Here is a 10,881-nt window from a genome sequence, read left to right as displayed (position 1 = left end):
GTAGAAACATAGATTGTTTACCCTATCAAGTTCCCCTGTCACTGTTTGCGGGCACGAGATTGTGGCAAATTGTCAAACTGAATCCAATTGTACAGGATCACGTCTTTATTGAAGAGAAAGGGAAGGAGAGGGAGAGAGAGAGAGGGCTATTGTGTTTCCACAGATAAGCAGAAACACATGTGCCGTCCTCATTCAAAGGGTTTTCCAGAGTAACTTCATTGAACGCTAGCTTTAATGACCGAACCATTACACCAGTTCACAATGATATTTCGGGAGAGCTTACAAAAGCCTGTCTGTGTGTTTGCCCCAACAGTGGGGCTGCCCCGGAAGGCCCTCTCCTTGGAGGGTAAAGTTTATAGACCTCTGTGGCTTTGTCCAGAGTTAGTGTTCCACGTCCTCCCGCACACTGCAGCTTTTCTACAGCTTTGCATTTTTGTTGGTTTTACTATCAGATCTGGCTTGGCCAGTCCGCCCCATGTTTAACATTGAGTAAATGCAGTCTTGAATTTCCTTGACAGATGTAGGGAGGAATTTGATCACGCGGCGGAGCCAATAGCGTCTAGAAGAAAAGCAGAGCGGTTGTATCTGGCAGAGAGTGTGACACCTACGTTCACAGCTGAGCCTGTCTTCCCCACTCCCTGGCCCTGGCTCCTAAGTGGCACCCTGGATGTACAGGGCTCTTAAACACACAGACCGTGTTACTGTCTAAATGTCCAGGCTGGGGGGGGATATTTTCTCTAGGAGTTTGGGATCTCTTTGTTCTTGACAACCCCCCCCCCCCTGCAGCCCCGCCCCCCGCGCCCACCCCCACACACTGCCCCCCCCCCCCCTCCTGGTCTGAACCTGAGGGGCTACACTCATCCCACAGTTACACAACGTCTTACCTTCAGCACGCACGCACACACAAGCACGCACCTACCTCGCACGCTCTCTTTCTCGCTGACTCTCTCTATCACACACACACAGACACACAGAATCGAGCACACAGGCATGCACACATACACAAACCTAACCCGCGTGAACACTTTCTCCCCCGACTCTTTCTCTCACACACACATACTCACTCTCTCCCTGTGGAATCATATTGGGATTGACTCGTTCTGAGAACAATTATCATTAACAGGTGTTGAGGCAGAGAGATGATAAGATAAGTGATTACACATCCAAAGCTGGAAAACCCACACGCAACCCCCTCCGACCCCCACATCCCATCCCACCTCCTCGAACACACACACACACACACACACTAAAGCTAGCGTTATCTTTTCCATCTTCCATCATGAGTAAACGTGCGTGTATGTGGAAAAGGTTTTTGAAATTAGACTTCTTGTAGCCATTTATTTTAACTGGTTATCACTGAGGTGTCATAGTCTCTAAGCTAAAAATGATGTTACTAGCTTATTAAACTCAACCTGTTTTCATTAGGTTACCAGAGAACCAGTTGCTGTAAATGAGACCTAAGCATCAATGGTATGCATAGTTTCTAGTCTCCAGTTTCTGAGTTTGGCCGACAGTTTCTTGCATCAAGACATTCCTTGTGAGACAGATAATTTGTCTGTTTCCTTCTATTAGCATTCTCCAGTACAAGGCAACAGACTAGCGCTGCCTGCTTCACAGCCAGACATATTAATGGAGATGTTTCAGCCTTGGTTATAAATCTAGCCTTCCCATCTGTGTGGGGGAGAAGGGTAAGGGTGTGTGTGTGCGTATGTGCGCACACTTGTGTGTGTGTGTGGGCTTGCGTAATGCGTATGTGTGTGTGTGTGTATGTGTGTGTCTAGAAGTGATATTGGGTGGGATGTGATTTGGGTCTGTGCATGTGTGTGTGTGCGTGCGTGTCTGTGAGTTTGAGTGTGTGGGAGGGAAGGATATTTAAGCTGCATTACTCAGCGCACTCTGCCAAGTACCTGTCTCCCTGACCTTGCTTTCTCTCTCCATCTTGGTCTCCAATGTGGCCAGCACCTGCAGAAACACACCCCCATCTCCAATTGTCACTGAAACCAGACTCCTTCATATCTACAGGCCACCCGGGGGGAGGGGGTATTTATCTGGTCATTTATATCATTTTATAGTGTTTATTGCAAAATGTGAGTTGTGTTTTTGCATTAGGGAGTACAAACGTTGAATTAGGGGTTTGAGGTTTTTATTTTAAACATTGATAACTTGGGATTGAACGCCAGCCAGGATCCTCCTACACTGTGTATAAACTAAGAGGAACCGGTCTTGGCCATTTGATCTGGCCACACGCTCCGATGAACTACCCAAACACGGACAAAGTAAGAAATAAATTGTTGTAATAGGCTCACCGGCCCACTCTCCAGATGGCTGAATAATGGTGCATATAGTCTGGATTTATGTGTGTGATTATCTCCTGTTATTTGAATGAGCAGTGTGTTACCTTTTCATAAAGGGGGGATCAGTCCTCCATAATGACTCCAGAATAGACTAAGGTAGTCAGGTTCAAACCCTGAAACATCACTGATTGCCTGGAGAACTTGGACAACACAAATTTCTCAGACTACGATGAACCTTGCCAATCTTTGAAAAGTGAACATTCTTTGTTTTCATATCAAACCACAAGAATATTACAGAATCGTTTTTTTCCACGTGAAGTCTGAAAGGCTGACCTCAAACTGAAATGTTGAACTGAACTGTGACGTTGCTCCTGTTTCTCAAACAGCAAGTCAGCTTTTTAGTATTTTCCAACGTGGGTCCTTTCTTATTCTTGCGTAGAGACTGTATACTTGGATTATGATTCATGTTTCAGCACCGGGAGATGCCCCGTGTATGTGGGGGGTGGTCTGCGTAAATAAGGATACAGCAACAACCGATGTTACCGGTCACTGATTAACAGTATTACACAGTTGCCAGTTTCCTAATCATCTATCTTTCATGCAATATGGCAGCATCACAGCCAGCTGTTGATGAAATAATAATAAGGTCTGAAGCCTGCATTTGGGCTGGTCTCAAACATATCTCAGATAGGGCACAGGCTCATCATCCCGGAAATATAACACAATTAACAATTACCTTCATTTGGTATCACCTCACCAAAGCAACATACAGTCTATGTTGTACTATTGTTTGATGTACGAGCAACCATATTTCAAATGGAAGGACATTACCTATGTTATTTAACCTCTGTGACATCATAGTAACGTCCATGGCGCTCAACTGTGGTTGTCAGTATCAGTTCCTTATTGTCAACAGGGAGGAGTAAAAAAAACTCATCAGGGATAGCCTGGCTCAGTATCAACTGTCAAATGAACTCCAGTGGAACTCATATTGGGATTTAAATAGAATACAGGTATGTTTTGTTACATTTTATTGCATTTGGCCAAGGTATGAAACCTAAGCCTGGTGAGTAAATAGAGAGTAATGCCATTTTCAACAATGCTCGCCCGTTAGTTGTTGAATAACTGCCCAAAGCCCATGTACACAATTATGTCATTTCCTGCATAAAATGTGTGTATGTGCCCTGTTACCCCCCCACCCCCACACCGTACAAGTTCAACTGAGTCAATGAAATATTGATATTGAACATAAGCTTTACTCTAACAGACAGATTATTAAAAGCAGGCCAACAATGTCTCAGAACATTTTTACCTGATTGTGGTTATGTTTATACCAACGCCCTTTGGCTAAGAGGACGGAGTTGAAATTTAAGTACAGAGATATGGAAAAGAGATTTTCACACCTCCCGAAGAGAATGGGCGTTGTAAACCTGGATCCTGCGAATGATTCTGTAATATGATGAGAAGGCCAGACTCTGGTCCAAGATGAACCTGGTCACCTGGGTCCGTCATCCATACCACTGTGTGTGTGACACCACAACACTGACTGAAGTACTGAAAACCTAACCTCTGTTGACTTAGCTGTAAATGACACAAAATGGACTCTTTATTATCCTTGATGCCTCTTTGATTGGATTAGTGCTTAGTCATGCAGTGGCATGGCAGTCTCAGATTATGTGAGACGAAAAAGAGAACACAGGAAACGACTTAGTTTACTCTAGTGAGTAGGCCTTTACAAGACCTTTATTTACTTCTACCCTCTCCTTCCCTTCCCCCTTCCTACTTCCTTCCTTCCTACCGCCCTTCCCTGACCCAACCTCTCTTCTCCTACTCCCTTCCTCTCCCATCCCTCCCTCCTTCTCCTCCTTCCTCCCTTCTTCTCCCCCTCTCCTTTTCTCTCCTCTTTCGCCTCTTGCATCTGTTCAAATACCTGAAATCCTTCTCTTTAGTAGGAGCTGCTCCCTCTCTCCGCACAAACATCCTCACCCTGCACTGCTGTGGTTAGCCTTCAACACACACACTAACACTCACAAATTGATAGCATAACAATTACAGAAGTTACAGAAACAGTTTTTGTGCTCACAACGAAAACACCTCTTTCACTCTCTCGCTAACTCTTACTCACACACAAACAGACACGCAAACACAAACACACCCAGTCATAGAAAATACCATTTAATCTCATCTCACTCTACAGCAGGGTGCTTATGAGGCTGTGACTGCACAACTTGACAAATTCCCTTGAAGGCTTGTGTGTGTGTGTGAGTGTTCGTGTATGTCTAAGCAGGCAGTAATTGCAGTAAATCAGTGGTGAGTTACTGCAGTATGTAATGTTGATGGAGAGGCAGCAGTGCTGTGTGAGTTTCAGAACATTGTGTTGCATGAAAGCAAGTTACCACAAACGTGATCTTAGTTTGGCTTGGCTTCTCTCCTGCCTAAGTTAACTACTCTAAATACAAACCAGTCAGTCAGCTAGCCTCCCAGCCTCACAGCTAGCCAGCCCACCTCAAGCCCAGAATACATTTTAGGATAGCAGCACAAAATGCAGGAAATGTATTGCACAGGTAATGGTGTAAATTTTTTTAATTGATTAATAGTTAATTTGAGGACAGTGGGTAAAAATGCTGAACTGATTGAGAAGAAGGGGGGGGTTAAGACTTTACCATGTTGAAGAAAGTGGGGGTTAGGACTTAACCATAGAAAAGAAAGGGGGGTTAGGACTTTACCATGTAGAAAAAAGGGGGGGTTAAGACTTTACCATGTAGAAGAAAGGGAGGGTTAGGACTTTATCATGGAGAAGAAAGGGGGGTTAGGACTTTATCATGGAGAAGAAAGGGAGGGTTAGGACTTTACCATGGAGAAGAAAGGGGGGTTAGGACTTTACCATGGAGAAGAAAGGGAGGGTTAGGACTTTACCATGGAGAAGAAAGGGGGGTTAGGACTTTACCATGGAGAAGAAAGGGAGGGTTAGGACTTTACCAAGGAGAAGAAAGGGGGGTTAGAACTTTACCATGGAGAAGAAAGGGGGGTTAGGACTTTACCATGGAGAAGAAAGGGGGGTTAGGACTTTACCATGTATAAGAAGGGGGGGTTAAGACTACCATGGAGAAGAAAGGGGGGGTTAGGACTTTACCATGGAGAAGAAAGGGGGGTTAGGACTTTACCATGGTAAATACTTAGTGCTAACCTAACTTAGCCTATACTGAACCAACTTCTTGTGTCAGTGACTCCTTGACCTCCCCTTGAGGCCCTCAGTGTGGTCTGGCCACTCAGAAAGAACCAGACATCTATGTCATGCTGGAAGGTAAGTGCCTCTAAATTGTGTTTTTATCGGTTCATCTGCGTCCCAAGAGGTCTTGGTCAAATGAGCCTGCTTTTTTTCCTCAAAGACTATGATGCTAATGCTAGTAACCCTTCTGCTGGCTAAGGCTGAGAAGAGTTGCTAACTTTGACTGACTGATTCATGGTGAGATTTCGCATTCGTATCTTGTGTATAAAAGCACCATAATAATATATGGATTGAACGACTTCATCAGAAACAACTCCTGGTGAGATTGCCATACCTGTCCACGTGGTACAAACAGGGCCATATGGCTCTGGTGGTGGGTACAAAGATTACGGGAGATGGGGGTTCTGGTGATGTTTCTGATTGGCTGTTAGTGTTTAATTCGAGATAACTATCAACATGGCAGAAAACTTCATATGCCTGCGCCTCGTCCATTAATTGTACATAGCAGGGCAATTTATCAATTAAACCTCAGCGTGAGGAATACAAGGTGTTGCGTGAGAGCGTGACAGATGGTTTAAAATGCGTGAGTCTCACAGCGAATGCGTGAGACTTGAGAGCCATGCTACCCATTCAGGCTAACTAAGCTAACTCACTAGTGCCCCACCCATTCAGCCTAACTAAGCTAACTCACTAGTGCCCCACCCATTCAGGCTAGCTAAGCTAACTCACAGTTGCCCGAACCCATTCAGGCTTGATGTCCTTTTAGCTACTCACCCAGTCAGTTTAGCAAACGTCTAGCAGCCCTCACTCAAGCTAGCTGAATTAACCCCCTGGTGCCCCACCCATTCAGGCAAGCTTAATGGCACTTCTCAGTTCCAGCCAGACTAGCTAACTTGCTAAGGGTCCTGCATTGGGCCTGCAGTGTAAACGACTCAGGGACGGGGCCTCTTGGCTACATGATCTTGCTGACATTTTCACCCATTACTCGTCATTAAGAAAACACCGTTTCTCTCTCTGCAAGGTGCTAGGCAAACACAACGCCGCCAAATAAGAAAATATGTGCTCTCTCTAAAGCAATTTCCTCCAGCACAGCTTCTCTCTTGAAGGGGAGCACTGGAACATATGAAAAAGAAGACGGTTTTCTAGAATGCTTTGAGAGAGTAGGGCAAGTTTGATTGGCACGTTATTTAAAAATATTGTTGGTGAGCCTGTGTGTCTGTATGTGCAAACGAGAGATACTGAAAGAGAGACTGTGTTTGTGTGTGTCATTGTGTGTGCATGTATTAGAGAAGTCATCTTTTTCTGAAAGTGTGTTTGTGTCCACATAGAACATATGCGATGCCTCTCTGACTATTGTTAAAGTCATCTCATAAAAAATCCCACTTGAAATAAACAGACACATTAGCCACTTCACTATGGAACACAAACAAAGAAAACAGAACACTGATTCTGGCCGTTTGGGATTCTCAGCATTCTGCTGTAAGAGCTTTTTTCCAGGACAAAGGCTAAATCCAATGCTGTTATCCCCAACTAATGGTTCAGATAAGAATGTACATTGAATTGTTAGGTGGGAGGTATAGGGTTTGGGTTGGAGTTAGAGTTTAAGTTAAGATTTCGTTTTGGCACGCTAAAGGCATGTTGTGATCAAATGGCTCTCTCAACTGTCTGTTCACTTTGGTAAATGACCTTTAACCACCTTGCTCTCACAGAGAATCCTGCGGGCTTCCTCTGGCTATTTCAGGTTATTTTGGGCGAGGATCTGAGAGATTCATCTATTAGCTCTTCTCTCTCACCCCCACCTCCCCCTCCCCCCTGCAGGTGCGACAGATGTCGAGATCTGAAGCTTCTCTTGGACTCCCAGGATGCCTGGTCTTCCATAACCACAGCCCCAATGCATAGCAACATTGTAAATCGTAATGGTAACCTGCTTCACCTTCACACAAACAAACAACAAGGGCAGTGAATTTATCCAGGTCTAAGCGAACACTTCCCCCCCACCCCTCCCCCACTCCCCCCTCCCAGAGGGAACAATTAGGGTAGGCTATAAAATCAAGATTTTCTGTTTCTCTCTCTGTTGCTCTCCATCTTTTTTTAATTTAATCTTTCACTGTCTATTTCTCTTTTAGTTTTTCTTCTCTCACTGTCTCTTTTTTGTCTCTTTTGATCAATCTTTCTGTCTCCTCTATATCTCTATGTTGCTCTCTTTTTCTTGCAATCATCCTCTCTCTCCTTCTGCCCAGGGGCTGTTGAGACTCCCTCTTTGGGTCTGACTGGACCATATCCAAGGTCTCCATACTCTCTCTCTCTCTCTTCTGCAGCAATAGAAACCAGATGGCCACCAGCACAAAGCGTGATAGCCAGGGAGATGGAGAGAGATACAGAGAGATAGATATAGAAGACAGAGGGTTAAAAAGGGAAAGGAAGATGGACATAAGGGGTTAGAGTTAGTGGGAGAGAGTCTAAGGGAGGAAGGTGAGCGGGAAGAGGAAAAGAAAGGCATGAGAGCGGAGAGGTTTGGGTAAGTGAGATGGAGGAGGGGGAGGAAATAGGAGGTAGAGGAGGAAAGGAAAAGGTGAGAAGGAGGAGGCGAGGGGCTTATAGCTGTGGCAGCAACACTTCAGAGGCAGGCTTTGTTTGGTTTGTGGACCTGCAGGAGCCCCCTGCAATCGGAGGTGTTTAGTGAAGGTGGCAGGAAGGAGGCATAAAGAAAGGAGCTCTTTCAGGGCTGGTGACTGGCTACTCAGAGCTGCTGCAGCTGCCAAGGGAGAAGAGGAGCAGGGGCGGGAGATGGTTTTATAGAGTACTGGAGGTGACTTAACTAAGTGTAAAGTAAGGGCTGGAGTTCAAACCTAATTCAAACTCTTATCTTCTCCTGTCCTCTCCTCTCCCCTGTCTTCCCCTTCACTCCCATCCCCTCCTCTCATCTGGAGATGGATTTACAAAGTAAGGGACTAGAGGTGTCTTAAATGTATGTAGATTAAGCCACTGTAGCTCAGTGTGTTAACACGCTCTCGCAGTAGATTGACCCTAATTCAAACCCAGCCATGGTAGATCCTGTGTGTGTATGTGTCGACAGGCATACTGAAAGACTCGCTCAGGCATCAGAATCAAAACCAGAGGTTTCTCCTCTCCTCCACTTTCCTCGTCTGCTCTCTCTCCTCTCTTTTCTTGACTTCTCCTCTCCTTCTTTGTTCTTTTCTCCTCTGTTTTGCCCTCTTTCACTCCTCCACTCCTCTCCTCTTCTTCTTGCTGATCTTTCCCTTCATATTCCAGCCAGTAAACCGTTCCAGCTGGATTGCCAGTGTGGCTGTTTCCTGATCAGGTTATGGTCATTATGAGCTTAGATCAGATCTTATAAACAAACACTGTGTTCCAATCACTCACGTCCACTAAGTCCTTCCTGCACAGGTTTACAGAGTTGAGAGAGGGGCTACAGCAGGATCGACTAGATCAGATCCGGATGGTAACATACACACATAGGCACACACATACACAAGTGCACACACACTCACACATTATATTACACTCATACACTCTCTTTTTCTCTCTCTCTCTTTTTCTGTCTCTCTTTCTCTCTCTCTCTCTTTTTCTCTCTCTCTCTCTTTTTCTCTCTCTCTCTCTCTGTCTCTCTCTCTCTCATACACACATTCCTCATATGCGAACATCTCTCTGCAGTATTTGTTTATTTATTCCTCCTGGGAGTGCCTGTGTGCCTCTCTCTCTCTTTCTCTCTCAACTCCATGTTCCTACGGCCTCTCTGTAAGATGCCCCGTGTGAGTCGGAGACGTTAAACACTCAAATAAACACTGCAGTGTCACTGGGTTTGCCAAACTCCAGCAGCCAGCCAGCTTTACTGCTGTGGTCACAGACAGCCCTCCCCCTCACCTCATCACTGTGTGTGCAGTCACTGTTGCTGGAGACAGCCAGGCAGACCACCAGGCTCTGAGTGGTCATGGAGACCATGGGTCAATTGCAAACATCCATTGTACTTCAATTACTTTAGCAAGTAATTGAAGTCCATTTGAGTGGTGTCAAAGCTTTTCGGGTGAGATCATTCAAGCACGTTCGGGTATTTGGTTGTGTATTTATAAAGTTTGACCCAGGTCTGCTCCTGTGTAATGATTTCTGGTGCAGGTCTCCGTGGGTGCTGTATGTATGCCATCGGAGCTTAGATACAGACCACATGCTGCACACACAGCCCAGTGGACACTAGGCGTGGCGTTTGGTGTGCTAACTGATGACTAGTTAACATGGGAGGTCTACTTCTCATATGTGTGCAACAACAGGTGGGATCTGAACCACAAACCTTCTGTCCAAACCTAAACATCTACCCTAAGTGACCACTAGTGTGAGGAGACAGGAGAGGCCTGTTTGGGACCAGGCCACACTGCAGTGTGTGTGTGTGGTTCTGACCCTGGTGTTTATATCTGTGCCAGGTCTCTCTCCAGACCCTAGAGTGAGTTGTCTTCAGCCTGAGCGAAGTTCTGGGAGCTCCTGTCAGCGATACTAGGCCCTCCGTCCAATGTTTTGCCGTAGGTGTCACATGTGATAAAGACGGGTGGGCTCTGAGAAAGAGGGCCGAGACCTCTAATCTAGCCCTCCTGTCAAACACCGTTTAGAGTTGTACTGACAGGAGGAGGTAGAGGAGGCTGAGTTGTGCTGGTGTGGGAGCAGGTAATTAGTTCAAGACAGTTCTCCTCCAGTGAAACAAACAGGCTGTCCGAACCCGCTGTGGTCCTGACAGGGACATGCTGCTTGGCTGAGAGGGGACGGAGAAATAAAAACAGAGACTGTCAGAGACAGGCCTGGAACAAGGTTTTGTCTATTGGTGCGCCACACGCACATGAGGACAGACACACACACACACACACACCCATACACACACACACTAGCACATGTAAGAGGGAAACACAAATCCACACCCACACGATTTCACAAGAAACTGTGTTTTTTGATGTAGCAGAGTAGGTTTGAGGTCTGAGGGGAAATCTGAGCCTGCATCTCTTCAATCAGCTGCAGATTTACAGTTTACAACATATGTAGAACTTTTTTCAATTATAGTAGTAGAATTCTACAGTACCAAACTCAACTAATGGTCCTGCATACTAGGTTACCAGATACAATACCATAATAAAGGTAAGAATTCTCTACTAAAATACTATTTAGATATCTGCTATCTTCAGGGCCGAGCCCAGATCTGTAATGCTATGTGAACCATTTTCTTTGTAAACATTCAAGGAATATAAAGTGCTGTCCTCCTTTGCCCTCTTGTCAATGTGTCTATAATGTCAATGTGTGTTTAAAAAGAGAAGCCAAAAGCATATCCCAGAATTTATGGTCAGAGTGGGCCAGTAGGGG

The sequence above is a fragment of the Osmerus mordax genome, chromosome 1 (assembly GCF_038355195.1).
Source record: "Osmerus mordax isolate fOsmMor3 chromosome 1, fOsmMor3.pri, whole genome shotgun sequence".
Classification (NCBI taxonomy): Eukaryota; Metazoa; Chordata; class Actinopteri; order Osmeriformes; family Osmeridae; genus Osmerus; species Osmerus mordax.
The sequence above is the reverse complement of the archived record's forward strand: the minus strand, read 5'-3'. Positions refer to the sequence as shown.